Source organism: Myotis nattereri (assembly GCF_964212035.1).
Source record: "Myotis nattereri genome assembly, chromosome: 2".
NCBI lineage: Eukaryota > Metazoa > Chordata > Mammalia > Chiroptera > Vespertilionidae > Myotis > Myotis nattereri.
Window position 1 is genome coordinate 214,341,724 of NC_138076.1, and position 13,014 is coordinate 214,354,737.

Below are 13,014 nucleotides of genomic sequence, written 5' to 3' on the forward strand. Positions count from 1 at the left end.
GAGGGATGTGTCCTTAGCAGTGACGCATTCCGCGGGGGGGGGGGGGGGGTGCTCTTTGTCTCACCCAATCACAGCATCTGTGTGTGATCTGCTTTAAGGAGGAGAGACCCGCTGCCCACCACCCCGAACCCGAGAGGGTGCCCGGCCGGCCCCGCTCTCACAACCCGCCCCCCCCCCCCCCCCCCCAGCCCCCATCTCCGCCAGCCGGAGCATTGGATGGTGCACTTCCCGACAGCGACGCCAGGTGGCGGCAGGAGGCGGTGGCAGCCTTAAGCTGTGAGCTGCCCAGCCCGGGCACCTCTCCATGGGGGACTCTGAGCCGCTGGGCAAGCCCAGGCCAGCAGAGCTGACATGCATCAGGTCCGCCCCCGGCCTGTGGCTGTCCGCCTCCCCTGGCTGCCCGGGTGGGGGTGTGGGGCTGCAGAAGGGGGCCAGGTGGAGTCTGGGGTCCCTTTCCTGTGGCCAAGGAAGCAGCCAGGCCCAAGGCCTCCTGGGTGCCCGGGCCGCCTGCTCTGCGCCTGAGGGTCCGCCTCAGAGAGAGAAACGCCGCCGCCACAGGGCTGGCCCTTCCCCCAGGAGGGAGTGACCGGGCTGGGCTCAGAGGTGGGGGTCTGTCCCTGGTGGCCTGGACCCCAACCCTCAACCTCCTCCTGGGCATCAGAGCAGTGGGGAGACCAGGTGCAAGGGGGGCGGTCAGTTCCAGGAACGAGGAAACCCACGTCCACAGAGATCCCCGTGGGGCCCACCACCTTCCTGGCAGAGGGAGCTGTGGCTTCGTGCAGCCCTCCGCAGGCCCCTGTGGGCTAGGGGTGGGAGGGAGCTATCCGGCAGGTGGCCTGTGGGCACCCCCAGATGGAGGCACCCCAGGGGCCTGTGGCACAGGCAGCCAGCACTCAGGTAGGCCCTCTGGTTCCTGGGTACCATTCCAGCAGCTCCTGAAAGGCCATGGAGGGGCCCTGGGGGTGGCGTGGGGGGGCAGTGGGAACACAGGGTCAGGAGACCACCCAGTAGGAAGGGGCTGTGTGGCCTGGGGCACCCCCTGGCCCTCTTTGAGCCCATCGCCTCCCACGCTGCGGACGAGAAGATGGGCTCCCCGGGTACTGTGGGCCCCTGGGCGGCACAGCTGGCAGGGCAGACAGACTGGGCAAGGGCTGGTGACTGGGACAAAGCCCCACGCTGCCCTTCGGGACACACCCACAGCCGCCTACGGAGCAGGAGCCTCAGCAACCGTGACCCCACAGCCCCACCCGACCCGCAGCGCTGCATTCCATGACAGCCACGAGGGGAGACAGTGCCCTGGCCGGTGTGGCTCAGTGGACAGAGCGTCGGTTTCAGACTGAAGTGTCCTGGGTTCAATTCCCGATCAGGGCACATGCCCGAGTTGCAGGCTCGATCCCCAGTGTGGGGCGTGCAGGAGGCAGCCGATCCATGATTCTCTCTCATCATTGGTGTTTCTATCTCTCTCTCCCTCTCCCTTCCTCTTTCAAATCAATAAAAATATATTTTTAAAAAAGACGAAGGGAGGCAGCCCCATGGAGGAGAGAGCCTGAGAGGCAATGGCCATGGCTTGGGCCAAAGTGGCCAAAGTGGACGTACCTGGACACGGTGTGAGCAAGGGGGGCAGTGACGGGGTCGGTTTGAGAATACTGGGAGGTAACACTGAAGGACGGGGATTGGCCAGAGCAGAGGTGGGGTGGTGGGGGAGCCCAGGCCTCGCGGGGTGGCTGGTGGACAGCCCCTGAAGCAGGGGAGCCAGGGGGCTGAGCTTGGGGGCCACGATGGCCTGGAGTCTGGGCCTTTGTCCCCAGAGGAGCCACTTGGGCCCGCTGTGTAGGGAGCCAGCCCCACCACCATGTCCCCCCTTCCTGCCACTCTGCCCGTGGGACACCCAGGACACCCCGGGCTGCCCTGCCCGTGCCCTGCCCCGGGGCCTGGCGTGGGAGCACTCCAGCACCTGGGTGCGAGGCAGGCGTCGGAGCCAGCAGGGCCTCGGGGGCAGAGCGCGGCTCTGGTAGGAGTCCGGTCCCCGTGACTCCGGGTCAGGGAGAGGGGCCGTCTCCCGCGGGGTCTCGGCAGCTCTGAGCCAGGTTTGGGGACAGCACGGCTGGGCTGGGTCCCCACGCCCTCAGCCACGTGAGTGGGGCCTCCCAGCCAGAGCCCTGAGCACAACCCGAGAGGAAACGGGCTGCCCAGCCCGGTCGGTTCAGGCCCTGCCTCCCTGAGGGACATGGAGCTGCTTCCCCCTCTGTGTGCCTCCGTTTCCATCAGGGCGCAAGGTGGGGGATCCGAAGGGGAGGGACCACTTTCAACTGCTGGCTCAGGGCACCCCAGCTCTGGAGCAGCCTCTGCAGCGAGGCCGGGAGTGGCCACCAGATGGCGCCTGGCGCTTGCTAAAAGGGCAGCAGCGGCTGGACCGCAGGGCCCTCCATCCCTCACAGCACCTCTGGGTGGGGACCGTGCTTTAGTGGCCGTGGGGGAGGGGTGCCGGGGGACGTGGGCATCCCCCCTTCTAGCCACCAAGGAAGCCCGCCAGCCCTTGTCCCTGCCACTGGTCATTCGGTCCCTCCTGTCCGCACTGGCCCCCACTGCGGCATTTGATCACATGACCCCTTCTCCCTGAGCCTCAGTTTCTCCATCTGTAAAACAGAAAATACCCCAGGGGCAGCTGGGCAGGTGCCACCCCTGACAGCTGACGAGAGCCGGGTACACGTAGGCGTGGGAGCCACTGCCTGCTGGCCGGCGCCCCAGTGAGGGGCAGGCCACCCGGCGGGTGAGATTGCCCCATTGCAGTGGGTGGGGGCGGCTGCCAGCAGCTCTGAGGCAGCCAGTGGGCGTGTGGGGAGCGGTGGGCGCGGCTGCTCCAGGGGCCCGGCGGCAGGCCAGGGCCCAGTGGGGCAGTGTGTCTGAGAGGCCCGGGCCTGCAGGTCCCCTGGGCTTGAGCAAGGCCGCTGTCCTGCCAGCCCGGGCCCGGCCCTGGCAGGGTCCACCGCCCAGGGCGACCGGGCCAGGTGCCCCTTGGTCCCTTCACCTGTTCACAGCCTCGACTGCATCTCCCCCAGCTCCAGGGTCACTTGCAGCCACTGGAGGTCACGCCCACCCCCACCCCCACCCCCCGAGCATGTGGCACCCAGCCTCTGCTGGGCCCTCCTGCTGCCCCTCTCCCCGTCCCCTCCACCAGGCCTGACACTGGCCGCACCCAGCTCCTGTGAGCCGCCGTGTGGGCGCGTCATGCCACGAACCCTCCCGTGGGGTCACTTTGTTGTCCATCTTAATGAGAGAACCTGCCCAAGGCCCCACAGCCCGGAGGAGCCCGTCGGGAGCGCCCGGGGCCCCGGCCCTTGCACAAACGCGGCGCCCGGCCCCGCCTCCTTCCTGCGCGGTCCTTCCTCTCTGCCCCCACACTGTCCTGGACCTTCCCGAGCCCTGGCCTCGGGCGCTATGGCATCGGGCTGGTGTGGAGGGGGCAGCGCGCAGTCCTGAGCAGCCTTAACTGCAGACCGGCCCCGGACAGGGTGGCCAGCACCGTGGGGTCGGCTGGACACACGCAGCATCAGAACTCTTCATCCTCGCACGCGCTCCAGCTGGAGGCAGGGCCCGAGGGCAATGACGGTGCCGTAGGGTTTGGGGCGGGCTGCCTGGGCCTGGAGGCAGAGGTCAGGAGAGAGGGAACCCTCGCAGCAGGGTGGTGTGGGGAGGAGTTCATGGAGAGCTTCATGGGACAAGCCCTGAGTTGGGTTTTGTAGGATGAGTAGGAGTTTGCCAGCTACGGAGTCAGAAGAGGAATGAGGCGCTCCCACATTCCCACTCTGTGATGTATGTGTGTATGAGTTGGGGGCGCCGTGGGGGTTGCTATATGGGCTGGGAGGGCAAGAGGCCCTGTGTGGCCACCAGGGACCACTGACGCCTAAAAGGGCAGGCCGATCCCAGAGTCAGTCTCAGGATGAGCTGGGAAGCTTTGCGGCAGGTGACAGAAACCTAAGCCAAACCCGCGGAGGCCCTGAAGGGAATTTATCGGCTTATGTAACAAAAACAAAAAACCCCAGGACTTGGACCAGTGTCAGGCATGGCTGGGTCAAAGGTGTCCTCTGGACTCTGCCCCCCATTTCTGCTGACTGCTCTCCTCTGTGACCCCCCGGCGCCCCCAGCTCAGGCTGGCTCCCCCGATGCCGCGGACACGGGCGCATCTCCCTCCCGCGCCCTCACGCGGCAGGAGGCTCGCCCCTCCCCCACTGGTCCTAGCAAGGCTGACAGTTGCCTCTGCGCCAGGCTGAGCCGTGGCTGTGGGCGCACACTGTGACCCAGCGCAGGGCAGCCCGGGTGGGAGCTGGACTGGCCAGCAGGACGGAGCTGCCGGGGTGTGACCTGGGCCCGGGCCTGCCGGTTCCTGCCCCTGCCCCCTCCTCAGCCCCTCCCGGGATGGGGACACCTTGCCCGGTGCCCATCCCAGGGCCAAAGGGCAGCAGGATACCAGCTCCACGCGGTCCGTGTCGGGAACGAGGCGCCTCGCCCTTCCCCACCAGGCCGAGTGCCAGGCCGCTGGCTCAACCCGGAGGAGCCGCAGGCTGTGCACCCTGGACCCCCACAGCGGCCAGGCGGGTGCGGCGGCCTCAGCCTGCACACCTCCCAGCAGGGTGCTCGCTGCTGCCCCCACTGAGCTCTGACGCCCCATCTGGCAGGGGCTGAGGCAGATGTGGGGCCCTGCCCCACCCCGCAGGCTAGAGGAAGTGTGCGTCTCCTGGGTCCAGAGCACCCTGGGCCGCCGCCCCAGGAGAAAGGTCAGGAGGTGCCCGGAGCCCCGCCCACACCTTCAGACGCGGCCTCTCAGTGCTGCCACGCTGAGCGCCACACCCAGCGCGTCCAGGAGAGCCCCGGCCAGCGTGAGACCCGCACTGTACAGGGGACAGTCACGTGGCAGCTGCAGGAGGAGGTGCCGCCGGGGGCACAGCCTGGAGCCCTGGGGCTTTGTGCCCTGTGCCCAGCGCAGAGCTGGTGCTCTGAGCCTCTGTCAGACTGACAAGTGAGGTAATGTGTGAACGGGGCTTTGAAGGGTGAATAGGAGTTCATCAGGGGAAGCAGAGAGGCACATCCCCAGTGGCGGACACAGTGTGAGCCGTGGCTCGGAGGTGGGCGAAGACCCTGTGTTTCCTGCAGCAGACCCCTTAGTCAGAGGGAACAGGTGGACCCTGGCCCGCCAGGAGCCCATGTCCGCTGTCCCCTGTCCCCGGCCTTGCTGGTGCCCGAGTCTTCTTCAGCCCCTGAGCCTGCCCCATGTCCCCTCCCAGCACCAGCCCCTCCTCCAGAGCCTCCCCTGACCACCCCAAGCGCTGGCTGTCAGGACTTCCTGCCCCTCCCCCTGGCCAGTCCATGGACAGCACCCACTGGGCAGATGAGACACTGAGGCCAAGGAGGGTGCCAGGGTGACCCAGAGTGACACAGCTGGGGTGGGTCCAGCCGGGCTCCCCTGCCCCAAACCTGAGACCAATGCTGACAACAAGACGCGGGGCCATTCAGGCGGGTGCTGCCACGGGGCCAGGCTGGCCCTGCATCGTCACAGGAGGAGGAGGCGCCCTCCGCTCTAAACGCTGCAGTTCCAGGGCTCACTGCAGACACACGCCCGGCCCAGCGCCGCGTTCGGTCGGGCCAGCTCCCAGGCCAGCTCAGTCGCCTGCCGTGGGGCCGCAGAGGAGGGTCAGCTCAGGAAGCTGGTGACCTTCTCAAGGGCGGACAGCCTGGCGAGGGCCGGAGGCGCGTCCCCTGGCCCCTGGGGCTGCACCGTGGACCAGCCTCCTGACTGGATGCCAGGCTGCCTGGGCGCTCGGGGGCGTGGGCCCCTCCTGTAGGCAGAGTGTCCCAGGCAGTGCCGCCCCTGGAGCCACCAGGCCGAGGGCCACGCTCGGTGGCTGTGTGACGTGGCCAAGAGTCGGAAGGCTGGGCCAAGGTCACACCACGGCCAGGACCCGCCGGGGCCGGAGCCAGGTCCCTGCTCCGCCTGAGCCTCTGCCCGCGGCAGCCACGCTGTCCACCACCAGGCCTGGCCGGGTGTGGAGTGGCTCCTGAGGGGAGCCCGTGGCCACCCCAGCTCCACCACCCTAGCTGTGCGGTCGCTCTGCCTCCGTTTCCTTGCCTGCAGAGTGGGGTCACTGGCACCTGCAGGGCAGGGGAGGGTGGGACGAGCTGCTTCTTACGAAGCCTGCTCCGGGCTCCTCCCAGCCCTGCCTGGGTCTTTGCTGGCGAGACCGGCCTCTGCCACTTCGTGGCTTTGGGTGTCCCTGCCCGCTCCACCCTGCCCCGCCCCACCCCGCCCCGCCCCACCCCGCCCCGCCCCACCCCGCCCGCAGTCCCACCGCCCACAGGACCCCAGAGTCTGCTCCTCTTGTCCCCACAGGGCCTTCCCCACCCCCACCTTCCACAGAGTGACCCTCCCTGGCCCCCAGCACCCACCCCTGGCCTGGCTCTCCTCGGGGTCAGGGCCACGGTCCGCCACCTCCCTCCTCCCTGGGCGCTCGGCGACCTCCAGTTCCCCTGCGGGGGCGTGGGAGACCCTCAGGACCAGAGACCTCCTCCCGCAGCGCGTGGAGGCTCCGGAGGCGCCTGCAGAGGCAGGTGGGGGCTGGGGCGCAGCTGCTGGGGAGCAGGTGGTGACTGCCATCCTCACAGGCACAGCGAGCAGGTGGCAGCACAAGGGGGCCGGGGGCGGGGCTCTCGGAGGTGACGGGTGTGGAGGGCAATGGGAGGGTGTCAAGGTCAACTCCCATGTCCAGCGTGGACAGAAGTGGCTGGCAGGTGGCACCGCTGCCGAGATGGAGAGCCTGGGGGGCATCAGGGCAGTTTGGGGGTTCCTGTGAGGCGGCAGCTGCACGCAGGCCGAAGGCATTGCCTTCTGTGGGGTTCGTGGAGCCAGACAGGGGAGGGGCCACAGGAGTTGGAGCACCAGGAGCAGAGTGGGGAGCACAGGGGACAGCGCTGAAGGCCGGACAGAGGCCACCCCCAGCGAGGAGGCGGCGGGAGAGGGCGGTGTCCAGAGTGAAGAGCAGAGGCCGAGGGCACCGTCTCGGCATCGAGGGACCGAACAGACACCCCGGAGGCACCTCGGGGTCAGCAGGAGCCTTGCGAGCGGTGCTGACCGGCCACCAACGCCGCCTGCCCAGCCCTCCGAGGCCGCCTCCGACCCCCGCAGCCCAGGCCTGTGAGCGGGCGGGGGGAGGGAGGAATCGCTCCTCTGTGCCCCTTGCGGGGCCGGGTTCTCACGGGTACAATCCTGCCTTTGTTCCCCGCGAAGCAAGTGACCGAGGAACCGGCGCCGCTCCCACCGCGGCCGGGCGAGGAAGGAGTCTGGGGCCTGGCAGCAGGGCCAGGCGCAGTGGCCATGTTGGGGCAGCAGGACGGGGGCCCGAGGCCGGCCTGGGGCAGGCCACACGGTCACCCTCGGGTGGGGACGTGTCCGTGAGACAAGCTCCCGCTGCGGGCGCTGCCGCAGGCTCTCAGGTCTGAGATCGGGCTCTGCGCCATCACGTGGCAAGACGCCCTGCAGGGGGAAAGGCTGGAGGCCAGCAGGGGAAAGGTCACAGGTGCTGGCAGGCATCGGGAAGCGCCAGCCTGCTGACCTTGACCTTGCGGAGTGCAGGGTCCCAGGGCCTTGGGCGTCGGAGCAGACTGGGTGGGAAGAGGGCAGGTCCGGCCGGCACTGCTTCCCTCTCTCCTGCTGCCTCAAGTCCCCACGGCCTCCGGGCTGCCAAGGACTGAACAAACTCATGTGTGTGCGTGCACACAGATCACATTTTTACACACAGAGACAGGAGTGCATGCTCACACGGGCACACAGACATGCATGCACATACAAACACACGTATGTGTGCACATGCATTATGAACATGCAGCTGTGCATGCACACGGGCATGCCTGCACACACTGACTCTGGTGACAGAAATGTGCACGTGCACACAGTCACATGCATGCACACAGGTGTACCTGCTCGTGCACACGCATGCACAGCATACACACACACACACGCACACTGAAAGCCAGGGACGCGTCCTCCACTCCCCGTGCGATGGGCTGTTGGCACCCGGGGCTCCCACAGTCCTGCCTCTGGGTGAGGAAGCAGAGCCACGGGTGGCGGCCCCCAGCTTATCGTGCGCTCGAAGGCCGGACCTGCAGCGGGGGACTAGGTCTGGGCAGCGCCCGAGGCGGGGCACAGGCTGAGCCCTGGCAGCGGCCGCCCCCCACCCTGGCGCTGGCTGTGCCCACCCTCACCCGTGGGCGTGACTCGCTCAAGGTCACAGCCTCTGAGACGTTCTCTTTCTGTTTGAGATGAATGCCGCTCACAAGGTCTGTTGGCAAAGAGCGACGGAGAAGCTGTGGTCCTGTCTCTGCTCCGTGGCCAGCCATTGGGTGACTCGTTGTCCCACGAGGGTGCATTCAGGCCCGCCACGCCCCTGTGACGTGGGAGGGCTCAGCGCTGAAGGAAACCCTGTCTTGTAAACCGGTTAAATCAAGAGAAAGCCTTGTGCGGCCGAGGGGCGTGGGCCACCTCATGCCCTCCCACGCCCACTCCCAGGCTGTGCCGGGCGTTCTCCGAGTGGGCGGGCACCCAGGAAGGAAGACAGGCAGACGGCTGGTGTCCAGCCACTGATCTAAGCGGTCAGTCCCTCCCCAGCTCCGTTGGCCACGGCCAGGGGAGGTTCCTGAAGCATCGCCACTGCCCACAGCTCTCGGCCGGGGCCAGAAGGTGCTGCGGAGATTGCAGTGAGCCGGGGGCAGCAGCGGGAGCAGCTGGGCCAGCAGGGCTGGTCCTCTCCGGCCTCCGTCCTCCCTGCGCAGTGGACTCCTCCCTGGAGATGGCGGTCTTGGTGCCGCCCCAGGAGCCTCCCGGGACCCCAGGAAGCCCCTGCAGGTTGGGGTGGGAGATCGTGGCTGGGCCCACGCCCGCAGGGATGGAGCAGCCGGGCCGGTGTGGAGAGGGCCTCCGTGACGGAGAGATGGGCCGAAGAGGGTGACGGGCCCTTTAAGAGGGTGACTTTTATCTCACGTGAGCACACGGCAATAACACGTATGTTCAAGAAGGAAGGGAGCACCCAGCTGCTGGATTCGGGGGCCTTGACCGAAACCACTCTTGAATCCCCCCTCCCCCTCTGCGAGAGGCTCAATTGTCTCCGCGGACACGGAGGGAAAGGATTGGCCGTAGAAGCAGACGCACGACTCCAACAGCCCGCTAGCAAACCTGACACGGGAGAGATTTCACACGAATGTTTTTAAACACTGAGGGGGCTTTGCACACTAAGCGCATTTGCACACCTGTGACCTGTGCTGGCGTCTGAAGGCTGACGACTGCGGTTTCTATAGGAACAGACAAGTACTGACATCGGCCAAGTTCCCTGCAGAGCCGGGGTCGGAGCTGTGGGGCCGGGAGCCCACGCGGCCTCCGGGGTCTTCATGGCGGGGCCTGTGCCTGCCCCTGGGGCCCAGAGAGGACCCCACAGGCCCTGCCCTTCAGAACCCCCAGCCCAGAAAGTTCCGGTTGGACCTCAGGTCCTGCCGGGACCAGAAGTGCCGACGCCAGGAGGCCCCGTTTCGACTGGGAGCCTTCTGCCTCCCGAGCCTCTCGGTGCTCGAGTGGAGGCCGCGGGCAGCCAGCCCGGGTTCCGTGGATCTGTCTCCCTCAGACGGGTGGGCAGATCTCTCACCTCCGCTGGCTTCCAGCGAGAGGCCGAGGTATTTTTAGAGCAGAGCCGTGGGTGGGACCGGGAAGGCCTGGGAGAGCCGGCGGGAGGGCGGGAAGGCAGGCTCGTCTCCCCCGCAGACGCCGGGCCATCTGCCTGCTGCACGCGCAGAGGCCCTGGTGGGTGACCTTCAGCTGACCTGCGTGGCCTGGGAGGCCCAGCCAGAGGGAGCCGATGCCCAGAGGCCGCGAGCTGGGAGGCGATGCCAGGCCCGCCGCACCCCCAGCGCCGGAGCACGGGACGCGAGCGTCACTCACTAGAGCTCAGCGGGAGTCACGTGTCTGTGCCCAGCAAGGCCGAGAGCCGCCTCCCGGGCCCTGGCAGCGGCTCTGGGGCATGTCACAGGCACACCCCCGGCACAACTCAGAGTCCGAGCTGGCAGGGGGACGCCGGAGACCAGCCAGCCCGCCTCTCAGCTTACAGTCGGAAAGGACACAGGGCGGTCGGGACGGCCCAAGGTCGCAGAGCCCGGGAGGAACGGTGGACACCGTGCAGAAAGGGCGGACGCCTGAGCCGGGCCGTCGGGCACCGGGCCTGGGCCTGTGGCTCCCGGTATGCGGCCCAGCGCCACGGGCCAGCCTCCAGCCTCAGTTTCCACAGCCGGGAGCAGGGAGAGGGGCGCTGCCTGCAGGCTGCCTGGGGCTGAACAGTGCCCACACAGCGCCCGGCACAGCCAGCCACGCCAGCGGGAGCTCCAGGCACCGACCCTCTGCCCAGGAAGCGGGCAGGGACCTCTTTCCTCTCCCTTAAAGGGGGGGGTGTGGGGGGCTGTGCTCCAAAATCCCTGTGCCAGGCGAGGGGGCACCCTCGGAGTAGGAGGGACAATGGGTCAAGACTCTGAGCTGCTTAACATCTGAACCTGGACATAAGTCAGTGCGTGGAGAGTGACTACACCAGTGAGTGGACAGCAGGCCCGGCGCCCGCCCAGCAGTGCCGGCCTGGTCATCTGGACCGACTCTCTCTCCAAACAAGTGCACTTTGGGATTTGAAAATCATTAAAATCATGTTCAAGCCCGAAGAGTCGCCAGGGTTGTGGGGAACCTGTGGGCCTGGTTCCCATGGGGTGGCAGGAGCCCGTGTCTGCCCTGAGGGTCTTTGCCTCTCTAGGCCTTTACCTGGAGGTGGGGAGCGGGGCGGGGGTGGGGGGGTGGAGAGGCTTGGGAGGACAGAAGCCAAGGTCTGAGGCCTTTATGGGGGACTCTGCTTCTTATTAGGTGGGAGGCCCCGAAGGCCACACCAGGGAGGTGGGAACCGGGGTGCAAAGCCTGCCTTGCAGTCCTGGGCGAGTCAGCGCTGGGCCGTGCAGTGGGGGTCACGCTTGGAAAACACCAGCTCAGTCCTTGGCGCCTACTTAGCCATCACATGATTGGAGATTGTTTTCGGGGGGCGGGGGGAGGTGTTTTAAAGTTAAACTCAGCCCCGCCGGCGTGGCTCAGTGGGTGAGCATTAGCCTTGAACCAGGAGGTCACGGTTCAATTCTCTGTCAGGTTGCGGGCTCAATCCCCAGTGTGAGCGGGGGAGGGGGGGGCGGGGCGTGCAGGAGGCAGCCAATCAACGATTCTCTCTCATGATCAATGTCTCTGTCTCTCCCTTTCTCTTCCTCTCAGAAATCAATAAAAATAAAATTAAACTCATCACTAACTAGATGCAGTGATTTAACCCAGCGGTTCTCAACCTGTGGGTCGCGACCCCTTTGGCAGTCGAACGACCCTTTCACAGGGGTCGCCTAAGACCATCCTGCATATCAGATATTTACATGACAATTCATCACAGTAGCAACTTGACAGTGATGAAGTAGCCACGAAAATAATGTTATGGTTGGGTCACCACATGAGGAACTGTATTTAAAGGGCCAGAAGGTTGAGAATCACTGCTTTAACCTCATGCCTCCCCCTGGGAGAGGGAAGTGACAGGCTCACGGTCCCCCTGCCCGTCTTCCCCACCTGCCATGGAGCAGCCCCGTGTGCTTCTGTCCCAGGTCCCCTTCCGAGGGCACCTGTGTGGATCGCCTTCTCCAGAATCAGCGTGGGCCCCGCCTGCTCCCGCCCCTGCCCACCCCGGCTCCCAGGCCCGGGGAACGTCCTCCCGGGCTAGGCTGTGAGGGGGCCCAGTGGCCCGCGAGCCAGGACCCCGAGTGGGTGTGACCCCTGCGGCCCCCAGGCGGCTCCCTCGATGGACACAGATGAAGATCAGGCCCTCGCTGGGGCAGGACTTGTGCGCCACGTGGCAGGTCTCAACATGAGCCCAGTGCTGCTGGAGAGTAAACAGCGGGAGCAGGACCGGGAGGCAGAGCGGCCGCGGAGCTGGGGCGGCCCGGAGGCCCCGCCACGGCCACGCGCTCAGCAGCCGGGCCGGGCCAGCCGGCGGTGGGCGGTGGCTTTAGAAACAGCGCTGACAAGGGGTCTCCAAGTCGAAGCCCACCAACCCCACAGCTGTCGCCAGCACTTCTGCTGCTGCGGCATTTTTATTCAGAAAAGGCACTTTCGGCAGCAAACGGCGCAGGGGGAGAAAGGCTATTTCTTGAATCGCCTACATGAAGCTCACAGAAAACTCTCCAAGAAGTTCTCGCATCCAACCGGCTGGCTCAGTGGGTGGGCGTCAGCCTGTGAACCAGGAGGTCAGGGTCCAATTCCCGGTCAGGGTGCAGGCCCGGGTTGTGGGCTCGATCCTCAGTAGGGGGCGTGCAGGAGGCAGCCGATCCGTGATTCTCTCTCATCATTGATGTTTCTGCCTCTCCCTCCCTCTCTCTTCCTCTCTGAAATCAATAAAAATATTTTTTAAAAAAGGAAGGGGGGAGTGTGTACGACAGTAGCAGTTGCTGGGCCTGCAGAAGGTTCCAGACCCCGCAGACCTGGAGTGAGCCGGTGGCTTTCCCACAGCCACCCCCGCCTCAGTAATGACTAGCTACCGTGCATCACGTAGGCTTGGCTTAGTCTTTGCTGCGATCTGACGGAGCCACGCCACCCTCCCCGCAGGCCACCCATTGCTGCCTGGCCGGAGCCCTGCCTACCGCCCTCTCTCTGCCCTGGAGCGTGGCCCCTCCCTCAGGCCATAGGCTTCTGCACCTGCTACCCGCTCCCCCTCAGAGGCAGGGCCAAGACTGACCTCAGCACTACACTCCTGGTCTGCCAGAGACCTCGGGGCTCAGGCCGGGACAGGCTGAGCCTCCGGACCAGACGGCGACCCCGGGGGTACCCTGTGGCCAGTGGAAATGGGGGTGGGGGGTTGGACGCCAGGAGTCCAGTCCTGATCCCGCGGAGACACCTCAGGCCACGGCATGACGTGGTTTCCTCGC